Source organism: Spermophilus citellus, assembly GCF_964194105.1.
Source record: "Spermophilus citellus genome assembly, chromosome: 5".
Taxonomy (NCBI): domain Eukaryota; kingdom Metazoa; phylum Chordata; class Mammalia; order Rodentia; family Sciuridae; genus Spermophilus; species Spermophilus citellus.
The window spans coordinates 129584532-129601837 of NC_138186.1; the positions used below are offsets into that span (position 1 = coordinate 129584532).

The 17306-nt window shown below is 34.7% G+C and overlaps 1 pseudogene across 1 annotated transcript in view; it reads left to right on the forward strand.

The window, feature by feature from the left end:
- LOC308649998 overlaps positions 1 to 13133 on the forward strand; it is a 125949-nt pseudogene extending 112816 nt beyond the window's left edge. Inside the window, exons 38-41 of the transcript in view lie at positions 6840 to 6945; positions 8004 to 8083; positions 10417 to 10529; positions 12984 to 13133. The product of the transcript in view is annotated as an uncharacterized misc_RNA (transcript). The remainder of the gene's footprint in view (positions 1 to 6839; positions 6946 to 8003; positions 8084 to 10416; positions 10530 to 12983) is intronic.
- The last annotated feature ends 4173 nt before the right edge of the window (positions 13134 to 17306 follow it).

Consider the following 17306-nt stretch of genomic DNA (forward strand, 5'->3'; position numbering starts at 1 on the left):
GACATTTGAAATGCTCAGTGATCAAAAATAAGAATCAGAATTCTCAAGGACTGAACACAAAAACAGATTATGAAAGAGTAGATCAATTGCAAAAAACAAAAGCAAATATAGGATGTGCAAGAAAAAATTCCCTTGAAGAAGTTTAGATGAAACAGGCTGCTTGATGCTTTCAGTATTATATACCAGGGATCAAAGAGCCCAGGACAACAATAAGATAGTTATCTGGGGTACCACACAGTGGGGTATGTAGAGCAAAAACATGGGAAACCCTGCAGAATAAAAGGCATAAACTGAACATCCCTCTCTCAGAACCCAAACAAGGAATCTCCAACAAGCAGGGAGGTATTGAGAAGAGCTGGATAATGCACTGAAGAAGCCTGACTGAGTAGCTATACCAAGTAGTTGTACCATGCACACAAAACTACATATCATGTTCAAACACACAGGCTATAGCCACCAAAATTTACCATGCCCTAGACCACAATGAAAACGCCAGCCAATTCCATTAAGGTGTTATCACACAGGCTGCAGTTCCTTGTGCATCAAAAATTACAATAATTTTGACTTCTCAGACAAAATTCCATATATAATGAAATTAGGTCCATAGAAACAATGCCAAATAATTGTTAGATTAAAGCAAAAATCAAGATGGAATTAAATTAAAATACTATAATAGTCATATGGTGAGTATGGCAGAAGCAACAGGGATTTAGATATATGTATTTGAAAAGAGATTGAAATCAAATGGCATATGCTTTTAACGTAAAAACATAAGAAAATACCTGGATACTGGCATGCACCTGCAATCCGAACTGCTAGGAAGGCTGAGACAGGAGGATAGCAAGTTTAAGGCTAACCTCAGCAATTTCTGAGAATCTGTTTCAAAATATAAAATGAAAAGGACTATGGATGTAGCTCAGTTTAGGATTCAATCCCCAATATCGCAAACAACAAGAAGAAAACATGGAATAGAGAATAGAAGAAATAAGTAAGAAAGAGTTAATATAAAGTTTAAACAACAAATGAAACCAAGGAAAAAAGCATCAGGGGCTAGCGAATTAAAACAAAACATGTACTTAAAAGGTTAATAAGATACTTTAGCAAGTATGATCAAAATAAAAAGTTTCAAATAGTTGCCAGAAATGAAATGAGAATCATCAACCATGATGAGGAGTCGAAAGTTTCATAGGAAACTCAGCTTCAGAGCAATGCATTGCTTTATTAAATGTAGATTATCTGAGTTGTTAATTTAAAAAAAAATCAGTTATGAATGAATGTATACTTTCCTGATGCCTACACTACTAGCTCGAAAAAGGGTTTAAAGTTAATAATAATTGAAATGTATCCCTCGGGGGAATTTTTAAAAGGAGAAAAAAGTAATTCAGGTGTTCCTGGTACAGAAAGAAAGTGGCCAAGATAATTGTTTCCTCCTTAGGCATGTTAGTGAGCTCTCATGCTCTGTGCCATGGACAGAGAAGGCAGAGTCTGGCATTTCTGCTGAGGCAGAGGCAGGAGAAGCAGTAGTGATTCATGGGGGAAAAGGTACTCCATGCAGAAAAAACAAGTAACTTAATGTTATTTACTGGTATTTGTTACCATTGATACCTCTGAAACCCAGATGGTCATTTGGCCCTTTCTGTTCAGGCTTGAATTTCTAGATCTCATGGATCTGACAGAAAGAAAGAAAGTAACTTCTAGTTGTTCTCTTTCCCAATAGGTGCCTAGAATGTAAAAATAATTCAAATGATAACTTACATAACTTTTGAGACGATGTACACTTTTAAAAAGTATTAATGTTCCTTCACCAGGCTAAACTTGCAGCTAATATTAATTCTCCCAAAAATATCATACAGCCTCCAAAACTATAAAAATAATCACAATTAAGAGTGAGGAAAGTGTAAAAGACATCAGCTTCAACAGAAGCAGACTTTAATCCCAGTGGCTGAGGCAGAAGGATCACAGGTTCAAAGCCAGCCTCAGAAAAAGCAAGGTGCTAAGCAATAGTCTTAGTAGTCAATGTTTTCAAAGTAAAACCAATAGTGAGATCCTGTCTCTAAATAAAATACAAAACAGGGCTGGGGATGTGGCTCAGTGGTGGAGAGTTCCTGACTTCAATCCCTGGTACCCACCCACCCCCCAAAAAACAGACATCCACTCTCTTACCTGTTATGTAAATGCTTTACTGTACTAATGTAAATGTTATCTGTTGTTGTTTAAACAGTATAAATGACACATAAATTTTGGCTTCTATCTCAGAGCTGAGAGTGTTAATCTGTAATCCAAATAGAGAGGTGGACAAAAGAGACCTGAGGGGCACTTGCAGTTTGTGGCCCAGGTGGCTCTACAGAAAGGTGAATTGGATCATGAGCTCTAACCTCATCAGTGGATTAACCCACTGATGGGTTCATAATTTGACAGGATTATTGGGATTTGGTAAAAACTGTAGGCAGTAGGGCGTGGTTGGAAGGTAGGTCATTGGAATTGATTCCCTAGAAGGGGACATCTCATTCCTCAGTTCTTCCTTTTCCTCACCATTTTTCTGATCTCCATGAGATGAGCAGCTCTGTTTTGAAGCCAGTCTCCCTGGCTTGTTGATGGCCATCTTCTCCTGGTGTCTTTAAATGGTCTTTCCCTTATACACATCTAGGTCCAAATTTCACCTTATAAGGATCCCAATCCTATCAAATTAGGACTCATCCTAATCACCACGTTTTATTTTAATCCTCTCTTTATAATGTTCTCTCCAAATACAGATAGCTTATGAAGCACTGGGGATTAGAACTGCAACATATCTTCTATGACGTTTATAAAGTGACGGCCAAGGTAAGAAACGGAATTATGGCTAGCAAAGAGCTCCTATCCAGGGCCTCCAAAGCTGAATTGAAAGAAGAAAGTCAAATTCTGACAAATCTCATTAGTATCACATAATCAGTAGAGAGATAAGCAATCAGGAATACGTCATGATGAAATCCTGAAGAGTGTTATTAGTGACTGGGTTGTGTGCTCTCAGCAAATGCAGCAGAGTTGCCTGAGCTCACCATTTTAGAAGGTTTCAATCAAAATTGAGAAAATAATCCCAAACCAACTGCTATAGGACAAATGGTACAACTCCAACTTGACATAAGACAAAATTCTCAAGTCAGGAAATAAGGAACAGGCCCACACAACATAGGGTATATTCAAGTCTTAACAAGTTCATGACTTGTCTGGATTTTGCCCACAAAGAGGCTCTGAAATGTAACTCGAAACACCATATCATGGCTCTAAAATTTATCTCAGAAGTAGAAAGATATCAGATATGGTAGTTAAAGGCAAATTACAACCACATATTCTCCAAATAAGATCCAGTGAGAGGTCTATTCAAAGCTGCTTCTATGAAGCATAAGCTAAATGAAGGAACTACATGCATACATTTGTAAACACACACACACACACACACACACACACTCTACATCAAAAAAAAAGAAAAAAAAAACCCAGAGATCATGATATGTAAAAGCTAGATGAAGAATTTGTTTTTGGAAAAACAAATGATCAAACCTAGTGAAATATCATTCCCCAGAATTGTGCTACAAAATAATAAGGACATAAATTTAATAAGAGCTCAAAATTAAGACAAACAATCAAATTAAATTAAAAAAAGAAACTCCAGAGGCAGAGAAGCAGAGTCTAGATGCTACATTCAAACCAATAAATAAATTACAAAAATCAGGCCATAGATAAACAAGAAGGCATGAAATTATCAAGTGCATGTGAATAAAATGGATCGAGTATCCAATGATATAAGTACATCCATCATTGGGTATTTTGTCAGGAATGCAACTTAAATAAAATATACTTTCTTATAGCCTTTGAGATACCATATGGCATCAACATTCTACAAGGTAGAATTCCAATACAACCAGAAAATGTGCTTTGAAGGTATTAATTGAATGAATTGCATTTGTAAGTATTCATGTAATACAGCCAGTACCAGAGAAAGTACTACCTTAGAATTTGATTCTTGTACCAAGTTATGGGTTTACAAACACATCAAACATGGGGGTTATAAACCAGCAATTTTAGAGCAGTCATCACACCAATCTTTTTTTCATAATTTCTTTTGGCTTGAGCTAATTTGTGATGAGTCATGGAGTGAAAAACTTCTAACAATGAAAGCTTTAAGAACTCAAGAAGGGGGCTGAGGTTGTAGCTCATTGGTAGAGCAGACATGAGGCACTGGGTTTAATCCTCAGCACCATGGAAAAGTAAATAAATAAATAACATTATTGCGTCCATATACAACTAAAAACTTATTTAGAAACTCAAAATTATTTATAAACTCAAGATGGGGGACTTTTTCAAGATAGTAGCATAGAGGGGGTTGCTTTCCTGGTTGCTTCTTAGTGTTAAACCAAGAAAGCAAATAGGCAGCTTCACAGGAAGGTAGATTAAAAAAAAAGAGGGGGGGCGCTTTACTGGGAATTAATACTGGACATTCAAAGCAAATGTGAACTCAGCAATTTGTCTATAATAAAATAAGGGAGAAATTCCCAGTGACATCACCAGCAGCAGCACCAACCAAAGTGGTACCCCAGTGAGCAAAGTGGAAGGGTAGGGAATTAAAGGAATCCACATTTTGAGGAGCCTGAGGCATGCTTGGGTATGGAGTGATCAGAGATAAAAGACATTGTCTGACTAAACTGAAAGGCTGCACATCCTTGTGTGGGAAAGAAGCCACATCTCTCCCAGATGGACATGGAGTACAGATGAAGGAAATATTTTGTATCTGCTTTACTGAGTCCAGCAGCTGTCAGAGCCAATTCCTGGAAAACTAGAGCTTAACTGAAAATGCAGTTCTAAGAAACCAATGCTGCACAGCATAGAGTGTGCCTAAGTGACCAGGAGAAAATCAAAGGTGAAGAGAAGTTTACACAGGGGAATGCAGGTCATGGAAACCCACCTGGCTCCCCTCTCCCCCTCAAGACTGGTGGCTTGCAGGACCAGCTGAAAGAGAAGCACCCAGCCACGAATTTGAAAGGTCAGGGACAGGAGTGATTTACCGAAGAGTGACCAGGAAACAAAGGGTCTGCAGGTGACAGAGTAAACTAAGGATTGGCTCTTCCACTGCATGAGTGGAACCCAGGAGAGATCCTGGGGTACAGTGTTCCAGCATGGACTGACAACTTCTTGGCCCTGCAGATATATAGATTTAAAATTTCAGACCAATTGTCAATCAAGAAGAAACCAGAGCCTACCCAAGACTAAACCTCATCCCCAGTAGCTCTGCCTATGGATTTTCTCTCACGGAATATTCCAATGACCCCATCCTGAGGGTAGAGCAGACATCACACTCCATCCCACCCCACCAATCACTGCTGAGAAAGGAAGATCAGAATCAACTCCAACAGAATCAGTTCTATAAATTTTCATCAATTTTTTTCTATTTCTTTTCTTTTAATTTTATTTACTTTTTATTTTTTCTTTCTTTCTCTTTAATTGTGACCTGAACAGTTTATGGACATTTATACATATTCATGTTTGTTTCTTTTTTCTCATCTCTAGAATTTTTTGAAGGTAGTTATTTTTCATTGATCAATATTTTAAAGAGTAGGATGTTTTATTAGTATATTGTGGTTTTGTTTTGTATTCTTTTATTTTTATTTTTAAAATTTTTATTTTATATATTTTGTTCTCACTTATCTGTTTCCCTTGATTCTATTTCTCTTTTTATCTGCTAACTGCCAATATTTATTGCTGTATCATTCACTCTCCCAATAATATTTTATTTTATATACAATTGGCATTTATCAATAAAATATGAATAGGAAAAAAAGAACTATGATTTCTAACTTTCAGTCATGGAACTTTGATCTTAAACTGAAAAACCCCATATGTAATTTTTATTGTAGCAGTCCATGTTATTTGACAAGATGATTTCATATAGGGGACAAACAACAAGAAAACAGCTCCTTAGAAATAAGGCTCTTTACTCAGAAAACAAAATTCATGTGCTTGATTAAAAAAAGCAAAGAAAAAATGATTCCCAAACACAAAAGAATTTATTTTAAAAACAATTTCATGTCAACAGAATTATTGTTCCTACACATTTTTTATTTGATGTCAGCATGCTTTTTCAACAGTTACCACCCTTTCTGTTAGAATTCTTATTTTTGGATGAGTGATCAATTGCTTCATGTTGATTCTCCCCAGCAAGGTATAGGTTCACCCCAGCTGCAAAAATTTTCAGAACTCTAAACAAAGCTCCATAGGCAAAGTCAGGCTATGATCTTTCAAAGGTAAACAGTGTGACTCTGTAGGAGTCTACTTAGGAATTTGAGCAAGGGATTCTGTGAGAGTAAAAAGTTTTTAGCTTTTATCACAGCAGAGTTGATACCAAAAAGTGATTAAAATGCTCATAAATTACTAACTTTTATCAGGACTTCTGATAACCTAAATGTATTTAATTTACCAATTTTTCTCCTATATATTATTAGCTAAACCTTGACAGAAATAACATGGGAAGTTTGGAGCCAGTTATTCAGGGAGCACCCATGTTAGTGCCAAATTTGGTATATAGCTTCTAGCCTTCTGATCCAAAGTCAGTAGTGCTGGGGGTATCCCCATAAGCAAATGTTGATAACACAGAGTTCTGCCAAAAAATTGGATTTATTCCCTGTCATCTTCTCAAAAAGGACTGGAGTTTAATGTGTGGGAGTCTGAACACAGTAGAGAGTGTTAAAGATAACATATGTTTGCATAATTATCATCTTGTCACAGAAATCTGAAGAAAATAAGATTAAACTTATTTCCTTGTGAGATTCTGCAGATATTTATCCAGCTCTACTCTACTCTTCTAGTGGAAATGGATACTGCATCCTGAAGGGGACTCAAAAACACTCCAAACCCAGATGACATCAGCAACAGAACTGTATTACCTTCCACTTGTGATGCTCATGCTACAGGGCAAGTTACCTAACTCCCTCTCACAAATGGCCTCTTTCTTTTGCCTTTAGCCCAGTCTATCATAAAAGCATATTCTGCATTAAAAATTGAAACTTCATTTCAGAAATGGGTATATGTGCTGGAGCAGAGATTTTCGCCCCCTACTTTCCTTTCTCTCTTTCTTTCTTTCTTTAAGGAACATTCTTGTCCTCCAGATGTAGCCAACCAGAGTCCCATTTCCCATCATTTCTAGCAATGCTGTGTGGTCATGTGATGGGTTCCTTGCTAACAATATTTGAGTAGGAGCAACATGCGTCAGTTCAACCTTCCCACTTGAAAAGAAAAAAGAAAAGAATACCTTCATTTTCCCATATATCACAGCCTAGAAGGAAAGATGGCTGTGAGCCAATGTCCTCCTGGCCTTTGAAGTTCATCTAGGGAATAGCTGAGTAACAATAGATTTAGAAACTGGGGTCTTGAAGGACTCAGCCATCTCCCCCAGGTGTGTTATACTGGGTATCTATTCCATTTGAGCCACTATGTTTTGGTGTCTTTGTCATAACATCATGCCTGTATCTCAAAAATACAATTATTCAAATTGGGACTTTGTTCATGTGAAAATAAAATGAACAAATAATTAAAAAAAAAAAAAAAGAACTGCCTGCACCTCATTCCAAACATTTTTTAATGTGTTGAAATGCTGCTGGTGAGAGCCTTACCAAGGTATGTGGCAAAAGAATATGATGGGACTAGTGTTTCTTCTCTTTCTGAACAAAGAAAAGCTGCTTTGTGATGTGTGTTCTTGAGCCACCAGGCCTAAACAAATTCGCAGTATTTAGGCTGCTGTCCTTGGGCTCCATGGCATTTGTTTTTCATCATTTCATGACCTCATTGGAGTTGTTTGAAGCTTTTTTCATGCTTTCTTGCACTGAATCTTATTTCTGCCTGTTTGATTATCACCACAGAACATGCATTTGTGTGTCTGTTTATTATCTGTTCTCTGCATGTCTGACCAAGGGCAATCAAGCAATGAAAGTATTATTTTACTAATATTTACCAGATTTCTTGACATTTTATAGATCTTCTGAAGTTCTCCCATTAGAATAATGCTCAGCATACAATACCTACTGTGACAACGTGTTTGCAGGTGTTACCCGAGGTGCTGTAGCTCAGTTATATATGTTTCTATCACTGATGTAAGCTTTGTTGATAATATTCTACAACCTGGATTAATTACAAACAAGAAGATAATTCTTCTCTTTTAGTCTTTAATTCCCTTATTTAAAAAAAAAGATAAAAATTAAAGTTTCAATAAAATAATGGGCAATTTGAGAGGGAGGGTCAATAAAGGGAGGTTGGATAACAGGCACCAAAAGACATAGATAAAAATTCTGGTGTCCCATAGCCCAAGGAATGACTATAGTTCACAACAACCTAATATATTTATTTTATGAAGATCTAGAAGAAAGGAGCTTCATGGTTCAAACATAAAGAAGTGATGAGGAGAAGGAATGCTAATTACCCTGATGTGATCAGTGTGCATTACTAAATACATGTATTGAAATATCATACTGAACCACATTAACATATAAAATTAATAAATGTCAATCAATAAAATATATATGAAAATAATGTCCAACTGCATCAACAATGTTTAACATTATATCTATGATTTCTAACCCTTAGATCTGGGAAAAATGACTTTCATCTTTGGTCTCACAAATTAGAGTATTTTCAAAGGGAAATGAATTTTTTTTTTTAAAGAGAGAGTGAGAGAGAGAGAATTTTTAATATTTATTTATTTTTTTCTTAGTTCTCGGCGGACACAACATCTTCGTTGGTATGTGGTGCTGAGGATCGAACCCGGGCCGCACGCATGCCAGGCGAGCGCGCTACCGCCTGAGCCACATCCCCAGCCCAAGGGAAATGAATTTTAAAGATGATCTGATAGAGCAGTTATGAAATTGTGCTTCTGGTGCTCTACAACTCCGCAGAAATTGCTTAGGGTATTGCCTGCAGTGGGATGGAGGGCGGAGCTTGAATGGGAAGAGCAAGTCTCCTCATCCTGCTTCAAGGGTAGAAGCTTTTCTTACATCTTTTAATATGTTAAGTTTCAGTCTGAGATTTCATTTTTAAAAGGGGCCTCTTAATAAATGTTTGAAAAGCATTGATATAGTCCAAAGCAGATGAGAGAATTAGCTCAAGAATGTAAGATTTACAGAAGATCAGAGAGAGCTGACTGGTGGTGAAGCTCAGATGAGATGCTGGTCTTCTGACATCTGGTCCAGAATTTTTATGCCTAAAATACAGAAATTTATTAATAAAATGTAGGCACCCAACCACACCAGAGTTAAACTGACATAACTGCTCTTAGGTGCACATGTGACTGTAAGAGCATCAATATCAACTTCAAATTTCTAATATCCATTTAGCTTATATTTTAGAATAGTGTTAAATATATTAATACCCTATTTCTGAGCCCAGTAATTAAGATGCTAATGTTAGTATTTTTCCATTGTTTAAAAAGCAACATTTTTATTAGAAAGATATTTATGATGTGACATAAAGAACAGGACATCAAGTTGGGAAATGATTCAAATAGCACCCTGCAACCAAAGAAATAGCTTTGGGTCCTCACCTCACCTTGACAGAACTCAAGTTTCTTAGCTTTTGGTGAAGTTAGTCTGTACAATTTATGAGGTTTCTTTAGCTTGGAAAATCTCAATTTGATTTTCCAAGTGAATTCTGTTTATCATTACATCAAAGAATAAAATATATAACTACTCATCTGTATCTCTCTGTGTGATTTATGTATGCATTAGCATATGCCTACTAATGAGTGAAATCTTGGGCTTCTCATTTTATAGTTCTAGTTTACGTTTTCCCACTTTTTAGACTAAACAGTTACTTATATACAGTGAATTCACATCTTAAGTATACGGTTCTGTAAATTTTGACAGTTTTGTTATCATAAATATCAACGTATGTAACAGTTCTATCATTCCCCAAAGTTCCCTTGTGCCCCTGTATAGTTGATCACATCACATTTCTTTTCCCGGGCAACAGTTGCTCTGTTTTCTGTCACTGTAGTTACACCACTGGAAGGTTTTGTATTTTAAATCTTGAGCCTGCTTATTTTCTTTCTTTTTTTTCCCTAGGATTCTGAAAGTTGAATAATATACACTGAGCCAAATCTGATAGTTGCCTTATATAAGTTATCTTATTTAATTTCAATATCACCTTTATAATGCAAGTGCCCCTGAACCAATTTTATTTATGAGAAAACTGAGACTCATAACAAGAAGCCGTTTTTTAGGTTCCTGCAGCTAGTTTAATGAGGGAGCTCAGCATCTTAATGTCCATTGCACTATTGGTCCTGGTTCAACCCAATTCCCTGATTTCTGTTATGTAAGACAAAATAAATATCTACTTGTTAGAGCCTCTGTTAGCTTTAATTTTCTATTAAGTGAAATCATTTTCTATTAAATGTAGCCTCATTTCTTTGGAGTTCTACTTTTTGCATCACCCTCTTCTCAGAACCTGAACTACTGACCTCTACCATGACCATCTCTAAGCCAGGGAGAGATCATAGATTGTGCCCACAGGTAATGGTGTATTCTCAAATTCACACTTTTAAAAAATTCATGCAAACTCTTTTCAATTAGTTCCAATCCCAGAGGACAAAAATGATATTTATCAGAGAATTTGGAGACCCTAATGTTCAACATTCATGTGGATTTCAAATTTACCAATGACACCCTGTTCTTCAATTCAACTTGTGCTACATAGGATTTTCAAAAACTACTTAGTCCTGCTTTAGTGCACACATCAAAGATCCATTTTACACTATACTCACATTTACAACAGTAGATTTGCTTTATAAATTCAACTCTGAAGTACACACATAAAAAGACAGTCTATTTCAATCATAAATGCAAGGTCCAGAGGCCAAGTCTGCATATATTTTTATGAAAGATATTGGAAAAGCACAATTAATGCATCAACCACTATAGTACCTAAGCAAGCTACTTGTATGAATACCTTAAAAATTAAGGAAAAGTGTCAATTTTTAAGTGTTAGAACCACTAACTTGGGAAGGAAAAATAATGTTATCTGATATTATTAGATGATAACATTATTTATCTCATGGAAATAGAGAGGAGGTCATACTATGCATATTTCTGAGAAATGGATTTCTCTGCTTTTAGTATAGAAAAAATATTGTATTTTGTGTGTGTGTGTGTGTGTGTGTGTGTGTGTGTGACCAGTAGCTTTGTTTTTAGCTTATAACCTTTTCGACTGTTGAAACTGGTTATATTTTCCTCTTTTTTTGACTCCTAAAACTTGGGGGCATATTTATGAGACCTTTTTAGAAAGCCTGTATCAATCATTCCAGAGGCCAGCTTTTCTTCCTCAATCTTATTTTCCTTTTTCTTCTTTGAAGTTATTTTAAATCTTTAATGTTTTTAAATATAGATATTACTGAACTGTTTCTGATGCCAATTTGGAACAATGTCAGTTCCAATTTAATTAACTAGCACATTATGCTAATATTTGGCATGTTTAATTATCCATTAAGACACCAAATATAATACAATTATTAATATGGAGTGAGAATGATAATTATATTACCTTCTTATCTCTGAGATCAGTAAGCATAGGGCATTGCAATTAATCGGGTTTATTATTTTAAATATGTTTGTAAAGACTTTGGGCAAAAGATGCATAAATTCTGCTTAACTCAGAGAAAAATAAAGACATAAGAAAGAAATAATGCCAAAGGTTCATAAAACCAAAAATCTGATATTATGCATTTACTTCAAACTAACACATTAGTTGTTCATCAGCAGGATGAAAGTTAATCAGTTTTATTACTTTAAAAGCATAGATATACTTAACTATAGCCGTATCAATGTGATTTGGTTGGCTCAATTTCTTATTTTAGATGAACTCAAATTAAGAGCCAATACATCTGCTATAATATCAGTGTGGATATATGAATCTATATAACAATATTTTAAATGAATAAAATAACAAATCAAAATTCTTAGTTTGGGGAGAGTTTTCACTGATAATACAGAAGAAAAAAGAAGGAAAATATTTAACATATTTTTAAGAATTATTTGCCTTTATTAGGTCCCTAAGCAATTTTACTCCAAATCTTTCTAATTTATGTAAAGACTTTCAATATTATTAGATAGTTTAACTGAAATGCTAATTTTCAAATGCCTCTTCTTTCCAAAAGGCATTTGGTTTAAATAAACATCGTCACCCTAAGTATGATGAATTTTCATAGTTTCCAAGAACAGTTCACAATATGGGACATTTTAAATCCTTTGTGTTTTTAAATGTAGATAATACTGAATTGTGTCTGATACTATTTTTGGAGGCAGAATCCAAACCTAAAATGGGCATGATTCTGTCTCTGAGAATCAAATTAATGATAGAAAAAGGGAAAGAGAAGCTCACTTTCTGAATATTATGCTAAACATATTCATAAACTATCATATAAATTATCTGGGCTTAGAGGCTATTCAGGGATTTCTGTAAAAAGTGTCTGAAAATAATTCTGGTGAGAATTAAAATCTAAGTCTCTCCTTCTATGTGTCTCAGAAACTATACTAGACACTTTTTAAAAATTATTTCATTTATTACTCAAAATAGACTTGGAGCTACTTTTACTACTACCACCATTTTACACATGAGGAAATCAAAGTGCAGAGAAAAGGTAATTTACTCAAGTTATACAGCTAGCAAGTCATTGGGCCAGAATCCAACCCTAAAATTGACACATGGGCTGGAATTCTCTACGACTAGTTATGCTGGTATCCCATGAATACATGAGATGTTCATAAGTGGAATCACGCCACCAGCTAAGACCTATCTCACCAGCCAACAACAACTCCAAGCCAAGGTACTTCTAAATAATCCCAGGATTCTATCCTTCAGAAAACCATTCTCTCTGTTTTTGTTTAGCTAACATGTAGTGGACATTTTGTAATCCTTTACCTACCCTCTTCTCTTCCCCTACTTAAATAGTTTCTGATTTAAATTTACAGATTCATGTGACTCTGATGAAGCTGATGCCACCTTCAGAATCAAGAATGGAACACAGGATGTAAGATCAGTCTGTTCATTGCTATCTTTTGATCAGAAGATTGGCACAAAGAGGATCAAGTGACAAAATCAGAAAGACTCAGGAGTTATAGTCAGAATATGGAATGTAGACTCTTTTTCATATTAGATATGAACAAGAACATGAACTGGCATGCATTTAGTAATCTTACAGAAAATGGTAACACCACAGAATGCAGAGCTAAGAAATGGGAAGAAACTGAGGCATTTAATAGTCCACTGGCACAAACTTCATCCGTCATTGGCTTTTCAGTTATGTGAACAAAACAATTTTGTATATTGTTTAAATAAGTTTGTTAGGTTTCTATTATTACAACTGAATTCACCTGAATTAATATATAGGGAATTGGACCTGTAAGGTGGCTAGGTCTCAGAAGGATATTTAAAGAATTGAGATATATAACATATCTCAAATTTGCCAAGGACTGGCAAGATTACAATGTTTTCTACATCATTGACTCCCTCAGTGCAATCAGCTGCCTATAAAACTATTTTAAAGCTAAATTTCTTATTGTCTTCTATCTTGCAAAGGATATTTCCATATCTTATAGCATTCTCACCTCATAACAATGCTATGAGATAGGTATTATTCCAGCTTTATAGATAAAAAAAGCTGAGGTGATTTTCCCAAGATAATAAATCTATCAAGTATCTGAGAATAAGGATTTAAAACCAAATCTTCTGAATCAAATCCTTTTTTATTTCTGCTACCCCAAGCAAAACTGGATTTCACCTACACATAAAACTGAATGATGGACCTTAGTTCTCTAAGGTAACTGGAAACCATGGCAGGTGCCATCATTGTATCAGCACTTTGTAATGTTTCCTGGGAACACAACACATAAATGATGCTTTTAAAAGAAACATGTACTGAAATCTCTATCCTACCTTTAATACCTACTAAAAGCCTTAGATCCTACCCTTGAATGACCTAAGTGGACCCTGTCTGGTTTCATCCACAGTAATCCTCTCACCAGTGGATTCTTCATACACATAAATCCTCTTTGACAATCCGTGTTTTTGCTAGTCCCTTCCATAAAATAGAAATATCTCAAATTTCCAAATAAGAATGATACTAACAATTTTAAAATAACATTTTATGCACATCAAAATGAATGATATAGGTATTATTACAATGATTGAGATGTAGGGAAGGAGATGAAGGTATACAGAAAGTAAATGAGTTTCCCAAGGTCACCCAATATGTCAGAATCTAAAGACTGTGCTTTTAAATCTCTCTACTATAATTACACACTTTGTTATTATTGCCCAAGCAACAATTCATTAGAACTTTATCCTACAAGAAAATAACAGAAAGCCCTAAATTGAGGGACATTCTCCAAAATCCCTGATCATGTCACTCAAAACTATGAAGCTCATGAAAAATAAGGAAATATTTCACAGACCTAAAGATAATCAGGAGATATAATGAAGTGCAATTTCTATCCAAGTGTAAATTCTGGAATAGAAGAAAGGCATTCATAGGAAAACTAGTTAAATGTGAAAAAAAAATCTTGAGTTAATGGAGTTTTTTAATGTATTAATGTTGGTTTCTTAGTTGTGACAAATACAGCATGATTAAAATAAAATATTAAGAATAGGGGAAACTAAATAATAAACATATGATGGTTCTCTATACTACTTTTGTTACTTTTTTGCAAAATAAATTTATTCCAAAGTTAAAAGCTTAGTAAAATCAATTTTGAAAATACAAAGAAATTATTAATCGTAAAGATAATTAAGCAAAATAAAATGCAGCTAATTATAGTTTCATTTCATCTTCATTTAATCAAAATATTGAAGATTTTATTAAAGTATAAAATTTTCTGCCATATTACCTACATTATGAATTATTAATTTGGTTGTTACTTTTGAAGAAGGATCTACATATTCCTGACAGCTCTGGAGAAGCAGTAACTTCAGGTTTGGTTCATAAGCAAAAGGATGAATCAGTAAATATTGTCCATATGTGACTAGGTAACCTGACTTTTAGAGAATTCATCAACATGATCAGACTTACAGGGACACCTCATCACTTACCTATCGAATATTCTACATCATATCCTGTTATTGTAAAAGAAGCATGCCGTAGAATCTGCTCCATCTCTTGATTATATAAAACAAAGTCTGTTCACACTACTAAGTCAGGACTACCTAACTACAGAGGCCAAACATCTGCTCTGTTGTACTGCCTGCTTATTAAGCCAAAAAGGATTTAAGGCCACTTGTCCATGTAGATAGGAATGATGAAATTCTAGTAGCAATTCTTCTAAAAAAAAGAGAAAAAAAAGTTCAAACAAAGCCAAGAAGACAATAATAAATGAAAGTTATTTATTCATTTTTTTCCCAAACACCTTTACTTACAGTCTATGAGCTACCTAAGCCATGGAAATATCTGGCTTTAAATATTGTTTTTGTTTTTTTTTGTTTTTGTTTTTTGTTTGTTTGTTTTGATGCTGCTCTTTTAAAAAGAAAACAACAACAACAACAAAAGAATTGTTTGAAACAACTTCAAAACCACAAAGAAAATGTGTTTCAATTTAAAGGTCTGTGTCAATTTAATTTTGGTAACCAAATGGCAAGGCTGAATTAGAACTCAGAGTTCTGGACTTCTTGTTCAGTGCGCTTGTCCTTGGGGGACTTCTAGAACTCACAGAAACAGTAACAGTCATACAAGCACAGCTAAGGAAAAGGAGTTCATTTAGAAAGGCTTATCAAAGAGGAAAATGTCCTTTATTTTCATCAACTCAGGATTCTAGCAAAATTTTCTGCCAGCTTACATGTTTTTATCATTATTATTTCTTTCAGTTGAACTTATTGCATCTCCCATCAGTAAAACCTCTGGGCAAGTCTACAGGGTTGTGAAATCAAGACCAATTCCTGCTGCTAAAGTTTACAATTTAAAAAAAAAAAATGCCACAAAGGCCTAGGATTTATCTATTACAAAAACCTCAAGTGAAGGGTTCATTTCAGAAAAAGAAGAAATGGTCATGGGAAGGAGATAAGTATAAGGTCTAAACTATTAAAACCATAGGTTTCTTTTCCAGAATACTATTGACAGATACTCAGGATCATACTTTTGCAGAAGTGCATTGTGCCTTTTGGAAGAAAATGCTGTAATCTTCAGCTCACTGAATTTTTCAAGGCAAGGTCTGAATCTCAGAGCTTCCATAATCATGGATAGCATGGACCATTAGAAATGACAAGGTCCATAGGAGTCTGGTCTTCTATTTTCTATTTACATACCCAAAGAGACCTGTCCAAGTCACTTTCCATACTGCAAAACTTAGAAGTGTTACTGAAGGGATGCTTCTTCTAGAAACATTTCTGGTAAGTTTAAAGAAACAGATAAATATGTACCGCCACCACAGATTGTGGTCCTACATCTTATTTCAGTCTGTTCTCCAGGCGAGTGTACAGTAAGAGCAAAGTGCTCAATAACAGAAAGTTGCTGCCATCTATCGGTGTCAGGGTAGTTTAGCCTAAATATTTAAACATCTTTCTGAAATCAAAGAACAAAGAACTCCCAGAGTAAACAGATTTAATGTATCAGTCTACATTCCCTAAAAGAGAGAATTCCTGGTTTCTTATAATCTTCCTAATAATATTAGGTTTCTGTACATGAGTCAGAGATAATATTTTAAAGTAGGATACACTTAACTTTTTAAAGAGTGTATTGAAACATAGATTTTAGTAAATTAGTTTTTTATATCAAGTAATACCTAAATAGTAAAAAATATCTCTGATGACCTTATCTATGTTTCCACAGCAGTCTTAAATATTATCTAATTTTAAAAATATAACCATGTAATTAATAACCTATAATTTACTATTAATTACAATGTTGCAAAATGATTAGCAACCCAGAATCTGATTTCAGAGAAATCGTTTTCAAATTCTGGCCACACCACACGCTGGTGGTATGACATTGAACAAGTAACTTGACATCAAGATGCCTCGGTTTTTTCATCATTAGAATGGAGAGAATACACATTGCATAAGAGTATTGTGAGGCTTAAGTAAGAATACAACAGGGAGCTAATAACTTAGCTTATTGAGTTAGCCTTATAATAATAAATGTCATCATTGTAAAATTCAAACATGCCAAACTAAAGAATAACATTTTATTATACCTGTGTATGTAAATTTTCATGTAGATATATGCATATAATTATGTACGTGTGTGTATGTATACATACACTCAGGTATTGTATATTCACATATGTCAATCTTGTAGAAAAAAAAAA